Source organism: Stegodyphus dumicola, chromosome 9 (assembly GCF_044657685.1).
Source record: "Stegodyphus dumicola isolate Sdum_Otavi_A_Nest chromosome 9, ASM4465768v1".
In the NCBI taxonomy this organism is placed as follows: domain Eukaryota; kingdom Metazoa; phylum Arthropoda; class Arachnida; order Araneae; family Eresidae; genus Stegodyphus; species Stegodyphus dumicola.
In genome coordinates, this window is record NC_140776.1 from 142,859,978 (window position 1) to 142,873,063 (window position 13,086).

The 13,086-nt window shown below is 30.7% G+C and overlaps 1 protein-coding gene across 1 annotated transcript in view; it reads left to right on the plus strand.

Annotated features, from left to right (window-relative positions):
* The first annotated feature begins 467 nt into the window (after positions 1 to 467).
* The window catches only part of LOC146995499 (DNA-directed RNA polymerase III subunit RPC1-like), a 67,166-nt gene continuing 54,547 nt past the window's right edge, over positions 468 to 13,086 (plus strand). The window contains exon 1 of the mRNA XM_085824176.1: positions 468 to 595. The gene's annotated coding sequence lies outside the window, so the exon portion shown is untranslated. The remainder of the gene's footprint in view (positions 596 to 13,086) is intronic.

Consider the following 13,086-nt stretch of genomic DNA (forward strand, 5'->3'; position numbering starts at 1 on the left):
CAGTTTTTAATCTAATATTTTTATGTGTGTATATTTAATACAAATAGCCAACAGGTTGTGCAAATGGCAAAATATTTTTTAAATATTTCTATTGAAAAACAGAAAAATAATCATTGTAAGATGTAGTGGTGGTACTAAAGTTTTTCAATGTTTGTTTAGATGGTTAGTGTTTGACAAAAGGTTGAGAACCGCTATTCTAAGGTATCGTTATTTGATTTTGCTGATTAATGAGCCTTTTTACTTTTCTTCTGACATCTGCTTTTCTTTCGCTGACTCAGACGTACGTAAATGAAAGAAGCTAGAAAGGGGGGGGAGAATAGTTGATTAAATTGATTTTGAACTGAGATAAACCCTCCTTCTGTTTCCAGAGATTTTGTTTTTGGATAGCTGCCTGGCATTAGTTAAGCTGTGAATATTTAAATTGTAGTTGCTGTGAAGGAATAAGAGTCATTCTAGAGGACAAGCTGAAATGCTAAACATTTGCTAAGGGTGAGAGCCTAAGTAGGCGTGTTTTCAGAACTACTAATTTAAGTTTTGTTGCTGTCGCGTCGGGAAGTTGTGTATTAAGTGAAGTTGTCTAGTATTTAGTCAGACTGTAAGTTACAATTTTCTGTTTATGTTAAGTTAATGAAAGTTACTTGAATTTATAATGTATATTGTTTTAAAGTTTACGGTTGTTTACAGTGAATTATTGTTATAGATAGATAATCAATTACAAAAACCATTTATAAAGTCTGCTAAAGATGGATAAAAATTCTCTCAAACTTTTATAGGTATCCTCTATAGAAATACTTCTCTAAAAAAATTCCAAAGAAATTTAAATATTTTACAGAACAGAATTCTACAATAATGTTGTTTTGCTTTAGCAAAGAATGCAGAAATTTTAAGAAGTCTTTATTAAACGGTATTTTACAGAAATCTGAAAAATGTTTCAAACGGTAATCAAAGCACATATTTATTTTGTGATATACTGTATAGGATTTAGAACAACACAAGTAAACACTTTTCATTTCCAAGTGTTGAATCGTTGAATGAAAAGTTTTTTTTTTTTTTTTTTTTTTTTTTTTTTTTGGTATCCAATAGCAAAACATTTGTGAATTTCTAAATTTATGTAAAATTCTGCGCAATTTTTTGTACATTATTTCGTATGCAAAGCAAAAGTTAAAGTAGAAACGTAAAATACTTAAATCACGAAATTAATTAAAAGATTAAATTTATGTTAATTAAAAAGTATAATTCCTGACATATACTTTAATTATTGTATATGAATCCCTTATAAGAGAAACAGTTTCTTAATTGTAATTCAACTTAAATGTTATTTTTAACCCAAAAGGGCTGTTAGTCTGGAGACGCGATTTTGCGTTGTTTCCATTTCCAATCAAGTCTGTTGCCATTTCGCAAAATATAAGATATTGTTAAGAAATGCCCAACTGCGGTAAGATAGCTGCCCATTAAACGGGGTTTTAAGGTTGCCAGAAAATGCATAGAAAAGCTGGGTTGCCAGATTTGGCGCGAAATCGCCCATTTGGCGAAAAATGGCGATATGCCATAGACAGAGGGAGACGGAGGGAGAATGACTTCGTACCGGTTTTCCCGAGAATGTTCTAGAAAGCAGATCAAACGCTATATATATATATCCTGCCTATGCTAGGAGTAGAGCATCTTAGAGAATATTTAGTGCATGTTAAGTTCAGTAGTAGTGTCTTAAGCTCACAAAACAGCTCAGAAACGATCGATAAAGTCGCGAGTTGTACTTTAGTGCTTTGCCGTGAAGCTGTCTTCATCCAGCCTGATAGCCTGAAGGCTGTGTTGCTGATTGTTTCGGCGTGTTTGCCGTATGTTTTTTCGACACTGTAACATGTCTTTGGAACTGTCCTATGTAATACTGACGAATAAATTGTGTTTTGGTTCTTCATCAAGTGTTGTCATCAATCATTCTAAATCCATGAATCCGTAGAAAGCAATAATATTTATCTCTCATATTCAATCTGTCTGCTATTGATGAACAAACTAAGTTATTTAAAGGCAGTTCATAAGAATATTTGTGTACTTTTGTATCTGTTTGAGTTAAATAAAATTGCATTTAAATAATGATGTAGCTAATTGAAAACATTTAACATTTTTATAGAATTATGCTGTATATTTTTTTAATTTCTATCAAATGTTTCGCTGTTCCACCTGAGTCATCTCTATTGATAATCTCTGCTGATAAACCAACTTTAAAAGGAACGTTAAAATTTCTAACCTTTCAGATTGCCTCGCTTTTATTTATGTATTTTTTAACTCCAAACGAAATTGAAATTTTATATTATAAATAAATTATTCATCTGTTACAAAAGTTTTTATTCCTCTCCATCGTCTCCATATCACAGATCATTTCAAAACTTAGATTAAAAAATTTATTTAAAAATAAAAATTTAATTTATTCTTGTCAATCCCAAAAGAAGATTTTGTTGATTTTATAATGCTTTTAAATAATCAAAAGTTTCTAGAGATCTCTTATAGAATATTAAAACAAGAACATTCGTCTATAATTTTTTAGAATTATGGCCCAGTTTTCTACACGCTATATATGATATTTTCAGTAGAGTTCTGTTAGTTCATTCTATGCATATTATATGTGATTCCATATGTAGGACCTTAGAAATTGTAGAAATATTTTTATAGAATCTTTGCGCATATAACTATTGAATATCTACACATATCTCTATCAAATCTCTACACATTACTCTAACAGAAGCTCTATCTAAAATTTTATAGAATTTTAGATCTTGAACTTATTTTATAGAAAATTATACTTATTTTATAGAAATAGAAGATCTTGAACTTATTTTATAGAAATAGAAGATCTTGGACTTTTTTTATAGAAAATTGGGCCATAATTCTAAAGGATTCTAAAGTTTAACACTGGATTTTTTTTTAGAATTCTAGAGACATTTTTCATAAGGGACTGATGATGTTTAAAGCTATAACTTGCCAAAAGGTAGAGAAATATTGAGAGAGAGTGATAGATGCAGCAAAGTACAAAACGTACAGCTATACAAATCTGAATTAAAGAACACATTTTTAAAGTAGGATACATTTAAAAACGGCAAACTGATTTGCTGCTGATTTATTTTCGGTTCTTTTTCGTTACAGGATAATACGCGAGAAACAATTTTTTCTAGATAGATATATGCTATAATTTGATACTTCCAGAGAAAATGTACTTTCGTCAGAAGCCGATTTTGACTGTTATAAAATTTTTCAGAACAGAGATTAGCTTTTTCAAAGAATAAAGAGCGAAATAGAATGATACGCTTTAAAACCGTTAACAATACTTGACAATACTTACTTTAAAAACCAGAGTACTGAACGATGACCAATAGCGCTTGAGTCTTTTTGTAGAAAATTGTGTGGCGGCAGTTGTTCTATAACGTAAACGATACTTATTTATTCTCATATAAAATATGCTTTTATATAACAAAAATGAAGAAAATTTGAATATAAAATTTAAAATATTAAAGGCTATTCTTTTCTCATTGTTTTACAAATTGCCTGCACTGAAAATTTTCCGTTGTTCAATATTATAAATCCAAATGAAGTAATTTCTACAGATTTTAATAAGCTTAGATTAAAAGAAAAACATTTGATATTGAATAACAGCTTTTCATTAAAGCTATAACGCATATTTTTATAAATAAAACATTTTCTAGCTTAGTATTTGTTGTATTACTCAACTAATAATAGTATGCATTCAGCTCAGCTTTTAAAGATGGCAAACACGTTTAACGAAGGACAAAATGAATTGCACGCCCGTTAGCTATTTTATCTCTCAAAGTTATTTTGAAAAAAGCTCAAATGACCTTCAAACTCTTTCCTTTAATAAACCATTTTTTATCTTTCAGTATTTTGCTTATAAATCATTGATTAATTGAGGTAAATATAGAAAACATCGATATTTTTCCTACCTTTCTTTATATATATATATTTCCTGTTTCTTACTTTTGGAAATTTAGAACGGTTTTCCTCGTAGACTGTTAAAAAATAGATTTATGTGAAAAGTGGAAACATGTAACTGGAATTTTTAAAATTCTAAATTGTGACAGAAAAGGACAATAAGATTTCTATAAAATATCCTACTAAAAAACTGGTAAAACTGAGTTTTAGGAAAAATACATTTTTGCTTAGTTCTTTAGTGCCTGTTTTCATTTTTGGAAATTCCCCTTCGACCTGTATCTTTGAAAGCAACGCATTTAAAATTAATTTTGTATTAGAGGAGTTAAAGCAAAATTTTCATTATTTAAGGGCTAAATTAAGTTTTATTTAAAGCAGGCTTGAAAACTAAATTTGGTTTATTCTGCTCTGTTACTGCCTATTCTCATATAAAAATGTTACTAAATCGCTTTTTGTCTAAAGGCTTAAACTCCTTTAAATCAGACTGAAATGGTGCAGTCACAGGGTGTCTATGCACGAGGCACTATCTCTGTCAATTAACTTATTTTTTCCAATCACACCGTTTATTTATTTTTTTTTTTTAAAGTCCAAAGGGATTTGAGTTCCGAAGGAACTGTATTACTTTCGTTTTGGCATTTTGCGTCGAATTCCTATAAATGTCGGTTCACTTTTCAAACTGTTGCCACAAAATGTTAGAGTCCTGCATTATATTTGAAGAAATTAAATAATGAAAAATCTGCATAAATGTATGTATATCTCTCGCATTGTGATAAAACAACGGTATATAGAGCCATCCAATTTTGAATGACGTAATCCTACTGCGAATATGGGCATCTGAAATCCCAAATTTGAAATTTGGAATTTGTTTTATTATCAATTTCATATTTTGTAAAACTTTAACCAATTTCTGAGTATCAAACTCAACGATTTAAAAGCGAGCAATGACAACACTCTAACGGGGAAGGGAAACCAATTTATCTCCAGTGCGTCGAACTGTGTATCGGAAATTCTAAAGATAGGCTCATTTTAAAATTATTTTGCTACATTGCTATTGAACTAAATTTTATGGTTTAAGTGCAAAGAAAATGATATTTAATAAATAAAGGTAGCACACAAAACATGAAAAAAACGCCCCTTTGGACGTAATTTAAAATCTGAAACAATTCAGAATTTTTTTTAGGGGGGGGGGAGAAGTTTCACAAGGTTTACATTTCGATAGCAGACACATAAGCAATAAAGCAAGCAAGATAAAAAATAATTGCTGTCTTAAGTCATACTTACATTAAGGACTGATTTGAGAGTTTTACATTACGAGCATCATAAACGTATCATAATTATAATTGCTAATTAATTCATTATTAAATTGTAGGGTTCAATTTCTTATCTTCTATGTGACAATTGTACGTGTAGTAAGTTCTGGTAGGAACTATACAGAAGGAGGGTTAAAAGTACTCTTTAGTGAACTCTTTAAAATTTACAATGTGTCAACTCGAAGCTAACACAATACGTCTTCCTTGGGCGGTAATTGAAATCACAGAACTAAACTAAAAATTCGAAGATGTTCACAAGTAGTAGAAAATTAAATTACAGGGTTCAGATATTCCTGTTTCTTAAAACCGCGTCGAAATTAGTGGCAGCAAAGTAAATAAACCGGGAGTAGAAGCTCTCGCTACTGAGATAACGGCAATAGCCTAACTCTCTCTTTTCTACTAAACCTCGGTTTTTAAACTCTTCACAAGGTAGAATTTGCATTCCTTCACGCGAGCTACCAAATTTAAATATTCTGGCATTGACAATTAAGGGAATGAGGGCTTATAGGAAAGTTTAAAATTAAACTTAACTTGTTAGTTAAAATAAATATAAATCCCTACAAAATAAGGATGTTTTTTCAAACATCATAAAATTTTGGCTACCTTATGTACTTAAAAGCTACACAACTTCATGTATTTTATTCTTCATGTATTTTATCACAACGAATATATTAAGGTACATCGCATATTTGTCGAAGAATAATATTTTGTGCAGTATGTAATTTCTTTCAATTAATGGGCTTGAGTGCGCTCAGGCAAAGCAGGCATAACATAACAGAGGATGCCCCTTTAAATTATTGTTTTAATGATACAGGAAATTATTTAAAACTTAAAGATTAAATAATTATAATCTAACTTGTCACACACATAGCACAACACACACAAAAGAAAAAAAAGAAGGAAAAGAAAAAAAGAAAAATGTTTTTTAAATAAAACTTTTAAATTTTATTCGAACAGTATTTTTTTATGTTTTTGAAATAAAACTTTTAAATTTTATCCGAACAGTAATTTTTTTTAATGTTTTTTTTAACTTTTCAGTTTTTGATATTCTTTTGTTTATGCCATTTTACAGTTCAAAAAGAAATTCAGAAAGAAATGCCTATACTTTTAAAACTGAATTAAATATTTTTATGATGTTTTATATTTTTAATTTAAAAAAGCATAATGAAATGTTCAACAGTAACTTGGAATTTTCAAATTGCTAGTTTTCATCATTATTATTTTACTATTCTACTACGGTACCTTTTTTTTTACAATACCACTACTTTATTACATATTATCATTATTTTTATGAATATTTTCCATATTAATATTTTAATGAATAACGTTTAAGTAATGGTAGCCTCTGAAATTCTATCTTATCCTCTGAAATCTACACGTTTTTCCTTGCAAGAATAATCCCTGTAGCTCAGAACCTAACAGGAAACAAAATTAAGCGGGCAAACAGATAATTTATTTGTCGCCAAAATATACTACCCTTTGCCTTAGAGAAATTACATCAAAGAGTGCGAACTGGTATTCTACTTGATAAATCACGCATGGCATGCTCGAGTACATAAATTCAATCAACTAGCTAATGCATAAAGACAAAGCTCTTTGTTTTCTTAAAAATAATTCGGGCAACTAAAGAAAAATCTAGAGAAAGCGGTAAATGTGTCGGCAAATCTCAACTGTCGATGTAAAAGACTTCAATACTTGCTGTTCCAGTTAAGTATGCAGTAACTTATATGCTCCTATTATTCAGTAAAAATCAAAATTACACAATGGTCTAACTTTAAACGAAGAATGTTCTTTTTAATAAAACCCTTTGGCTGCGATCGTGTAAAATGATACTAAGCTCCCGATTGTAAAATTGAAAGCTGTAAAGTCAGATAACTAAAAGAGGATAAGATATACCCCCCCCCCGAAAAAAAAAAAACCTGTAAAGTCATTGGGTTATTCTGAAGCAGGAGACGAGAAAAATGCACAAAGCCCTCGCCGGGAATCCAACGCTGGAATTCTCGAGTACGCGCGGAGCGTGCTCCCAGTTACACTACGAAAGCGTGCGGAAAGGAAGGAGAAATTACCTCATAATACTAAAAAATTAAATTTTTTATGCCATAAAACGTGAGAGTATGATGACATTGCAAAAGAACCTCAAAATCCAAGTAAACTTATCTGTACAGAGGATGTTTCAAACATATTTGGCAGATATGGAGAGGCAAATAGAGGGAACCGAAATAAGCAAATTTTGTAACTGAACGTATGTGCCGAGATGGTGCGTTGGGAGAATTTTGAGACGTGCATACTACAACGCTGCATGACTATGGAGCTCCCCGATATGCATTTTATCTATTAAGGATGCGGACGGAATGAAGCAACTGCTCAATGAATGCTCGGGAATAATTCATTTTACCTCCTTTGAGTAGGTTTTCTGTTTTAGCCGCAACCCTATACATAAAATGCATGTGAGCGAGATCTGCTTTCGTGTTATTATTAATAATAAAATCAAATAATATGTATTTCTTTCCTGTTTATGGACATTATATATAACGAAATTTTGCATATGATTTTATTTGATTTTATAACTCTGTTTTTTTAATTTATTACATTAACTTATTAATTTCTTAATTTATTGCATTAATTTCATTATAGCAATTTATAACTTTTCAGAGTTATAGTTGGCTCAGTTCATTTTTTGTGGATGAGAAGACCTGCTCACATATTACTACTCTAGTAGATGATTTTTTTTTTTAATTGAGGATATTAACCGGATAGATTTTTCAACCAGTTGAGATGTTTTTTGGATAACAATAGCTACTCGCATTGCCTTGGAAAACTCTTCAGCATCTGAAAAAAGCATTTCTGTGAAACTGGAAGCGTCTGCCACTGGGACTCATAAACTATCTCATTTCCAGTACGAAGTCATGTTGTGAGAGAGTTATAGTTGTTAGAGGGGACTGTATCCCTCATTAGTCTTCTCTTTAGTTTAATTCCGTGATCTCTATTTTAAGACTGCTCTGTTGAGCTTTTTACACAATCATCTATACGTAGCATGGCATTCCTGGTATCATATTTTTATTATATTAACTTATGTCAATACAAAATTTCATTTAAAACTATACATTAGTTATGGAGATAATCGGTCAGTGTAAATGTTGTTTCAGGCAGAATTCAAATAAAATCTGAGCATTACGCAAAGCTGAAGTGGCAATAGAAAAAATCCTATCTTATAAGGAATTATTACATTTTCCCATACGGGTTGTGATGGTTTAAGTGGTTGCCCATCCAGTCAGCTTCTGAAGATCCGAATTTGATTACGTTTCCGGGATTCGAATCCAAGAAAGGATATAGTTTATTTTTGTGGGGAGTGCAGAGAGTCTATTTTCAAAGTACAGGGAACCCTCTCTAAGACCTGCACCCAGGAGTCTAGACGAGTTTGTTTTTTTGTGGAAGTAGTCATCTTTCAGAACTGATATTTAATGCCAATGTTTATACAAGTTCTCATAAATACTGATCACTTTAAAAGATCTTATTAGGAAGATGGTCGTTCCTCATTGCATAAAAATATATTCTTTAATCGTTGGATAAAATAATACCTGTATATATTGACGCACATTAAAACAATGAAAAAGCGCCTGCAGAACAATAAGGAAAATTAGGAATCGTATATTTATAATAAGTGTATTATCTGGTCTAAATTCTATATTCTGAGTATTGGAATTCAAACTAAAAACTTTGGAGATATCAAACTTTAGAAGACCCCAAATCCTCCCATAATTACTTATAAGCCTGCTTTTCCATCAGGGAAATTAACAAGGTAAATATTATGGGCCCTTGAAAAACTACTGTGCCTGGGTCCACATACTGTCTTTATCGAGTCCTGATTTTGAAGACCTGTCTTGTTTGATTTAGCTCTAAATTTAGAACCATAGGTCTAAGAACAGCTAAGAGACAATTATTTGTGTAGTCTTTCTTCACCACTTTTTAGTCCAAAGGGGCTTTGTCCCTGAAGAACTGTTTTCGTTTTGCGATTTTGCGTTGAATCACTATAAATGTCCATTTCACTTTTCAAACTGTTGCCACCAAATGTTAGAGTCCTGCATTATATTTGAAGAAATTAAATAATGAAAAATCTGCATAAATGTATGTATATTTCTCGCATTGTGATAAAATAACGGTACATATAGCCATCGAATTTTGAATGACGTAATCCTCCTACGAATATGGGCATGTGTGAGACCAAATTTAGAATTTCTTTTATTATCGATTTCATATTTTGTAAAACTTTAACGAATTTTTGATTAACTAACTCAATGATTTCAAAACGAGCAATGGCAACACTCTACGGGAGGAAAAAAAACTTTTATATCTCCAGCGTGCGGAACTGTGTATCGGAAATTCTAGAGATGGCTCATTTTAAAATTATTATGCGACATTGCTATTCAACTGAATTTTATGGTTTAAGTGCAAATAATATGAAATTTAATAAATAAAGGTAACACACAAAACGTTAACAAAAAGGCCCCTATGGACGTAATTTAAAATCTGAAACCTTTCAGATTTTTTTTTTTTTTTTTTCTTTCTGTCTCTCTTTTTTCAAGAAAAACACCCTCTGTATATAGATTACTTATTTAAAGTACGTTCTTGTAATAAATGTAAATCTTATAAAACCGTTTACTTTCTTTTCTAGAAAATGTTATTTTTAGAAATGCTGTTTTCAAAGCTGACAGTCATTCATGCAAGTCTTCACTAGTATCTGAACCGAATGTATCTTTCACCCAACCGCCCTGGATCTTAATCTAAGACACTGCCAAAACAAAAATTACACAGAACTCATTCAACTTCTTTTTTTAACGTCTCTCTCTGTCGCAATTTTTTTTTTTTTCTTCCAAAGCCCAAGAGTTCCAGTTTCGCTTACTTTTAACGTTGGCCTTGGCGTATTTCCAAAAACGCTTGGAATGGAATAATAATTTCTATCATCCCCTTCATTTCATCTCCGGTATGCTTCTATGTAAAGAAATAAATAAATATCCTCATCTCTCGTTTTGCATCAAATATTTATATAATCCACTTCAGGGGTTACTAAACCTTAGTAACTAAACGACCCAGCTCTTTGTTGATGCGTTATCTTCCAAAAATTATTTATTTTCTATAAATCTAATGCTGAAATTATTTATTAACTCCTTTAATATTATTAACAAACTTCTGCTGAAATGTTGTCAATACATATATTTCTTTTACTTTGCAAGTGTATTGAATACTAGCAGCTTCGCTGCCAGTCTTCGTCTGACTTTAAAATGTAATGGAAAAATGGCTGAAGGGAACACTAAACGTTAAATTTAAAAACTGCGTAGAATTTTACTCTGCAGAAGAACTTCATAAAAAAAAGTTATTACGTATAACAAAATTACAATGAAATAAGCAATATCCCTTAATACAAATATTAATTATCCTAATAAATAAATTAACCAACTTCCCTTTGCAAAATCTTAAGAACTCAAATGGTATAATGGAGGTTAAGAACTTTGTTTCCTAAAAAAATCACTCAAAACTTTTTAATATCTTAAAAACAGTGAAATGAGCAATAAATAACATAAAAGAATACAAAAAACAAAAAATTCTGAAAAGAAAAGTATAATTAATGATATTTTGTCTTATATTTTCAAGAGAAAAAAATTTACAATGAAATAAGCTATATCCCTTAATACAAATACAATTATCCTAATAAAAAAATAAACCAACTTTCCGTTGAAGAAAAAAAAAAAAATCACTCAAAACTCTTCAATATCTTACAAATAGTGAAATAAGCAAAAAATAAATGAAATCAACTCAAAAAACGTAAAATTCCGCGCAGAATTTTACTCTGCAGAACAACTTTATCAAACAAAAAAAAAAAACAAAAAAAAAAAAAAAAAACAATAAAAATGTATTATATAAATATAAAGATGACAATGAAATATGCCACTCTCAAAAACCTGACATAAGAAATACGATGAAAAATTGTTGCCAAACACATATTTCTAAAAGAATGAAACTATTAAAAAATGATGCGATTTCATCAAAAATCTTATCAACAACAATAAGACAGGAAAATCGTTGCCAAAATCATATTTTTAAAGATGTGAGATGTGAGAAGTGTACTCGGAAGCTTCATTTAAAAATTTTTTTAAAAATACAAAATATTATTATTTTTTCAAAATTCTTTTTGCAAAACCAGTCGCAAGGATGAAAGTTTAAGGTGTCCAAAAATCAAAGAAAAATAAACTGTAAATTTTTTTTAATAAACTTTTTTAGAAAAAATCCCGTTGAAAATGTGTCAAGCTCCTTTTGTTAAATAAATTCGTATTCAATCGATTTATTGAAACAGGAAATTTATTTTAAGTTCGTAAAATAGCTAAGTGCCTACGTTTCATGACGATGTGAAAATGGAGTGTGTAAAGTAAAATCTCGCTTTCCTATAGCCCATTATGTCTTAAAACGACGCGATTTCGCCAAAAAACATAAAATTAAAAAAATTCGAATTTCGAAAAAATCGCTTCGAGGTGCACTGGCTTTTGTCTAGATGCACCTATGTACCAAATTTCGTAACCGTGGGTCTATTAGCTTACGCGCAGCGCGAACGAAACACACACACACAGACTCTTTTTATTATATGTAGAGAAGAAGAGATTATAGACTAGCAGGGCATACTGACAAATCTATTCCGAGAGGACTTCTTCCTGACTGCCAATGAAAGTACTGAATTCGGCATACTGATGTTGTATTTGGCAGGATATGGATACTTTGTGTATCTTCAGTGCAATTGAGAACAAAGACCTTTGTAATTTCGTAATTTAATCAATATCAAAACACAAATCTTAAAAAAATTAAAGTCCAAAATCCTTAAAATTAGTGTTATTAATTAATATAAAAAATGAAACCTTGAATATTTGAGCTTGAAAATATTTGAGCTTGAATGAATTTTTATATCAATAACATGGCACATATTTCATTAGCGTAAAGACTATTTGAACAAGGCAAGTATCCGGCAGCATGGATTAAGAAGAATGCTCCAGTCCCATAGCTACACAGTACTCTAGACCGGCGGTCGCCAACCAGTGGACCACGGACCACTAGTGGTCCGTATAAAATGTTTGATGGTCCGCAGAAAAATTAGGATATTTTTTATGCACTTTTTACGGACATATTTCACTCATTAATAATTTTCTTTAATTTTTTATGGTTTTCAGATTCATATAAAATAGATAATAGACGCATAATGAGGGAGAAAAAGCAAGCGAATATTTTGCATTTCTTCAGTAAAACTAAAGATAGATATTAACTAGGAATTACTTCACTTATGAAGAGGTAATCAATGAATCAAAGCATCCACATTCCTCTTCACGCTCAAACAGCATTAGAATGTTCAAACTGAAGGTGCAACGAAAAAAAAAAAAAATAACAAGAAAATATGATTCAGACTACTTGAAATTTGGATTTATTCCAGAACCCGTTAGTTAGCTGAATCCACGGCCTTTTTGTATTACCTGTTCTCAGAGTTTATCTAATGATTCCATGAAACCTTCAAAACTCGAAAAACACTTGAAATCAGAACACCCAGATTTAGCTAAGAAATTACTTGAATATTTTCACAAAACGCGCGAAAATACGCAAAAATATATAGGTGCCTTAAAAAATATAGTTGTTTAAGATAAGTCACTATCAAAGGCACTTCTGATAGCACTTCAAATAACGAAAAGACATATACGGAGAAGAATTATTTATGCCTTGCGTATTGCAAGCCTTTGAAGAGGTTTTGGGAAAAAAAGCTGTACAGAAACTGAAAGTAATAAGTCTGCTAACACTGTTAAGCTCAGAA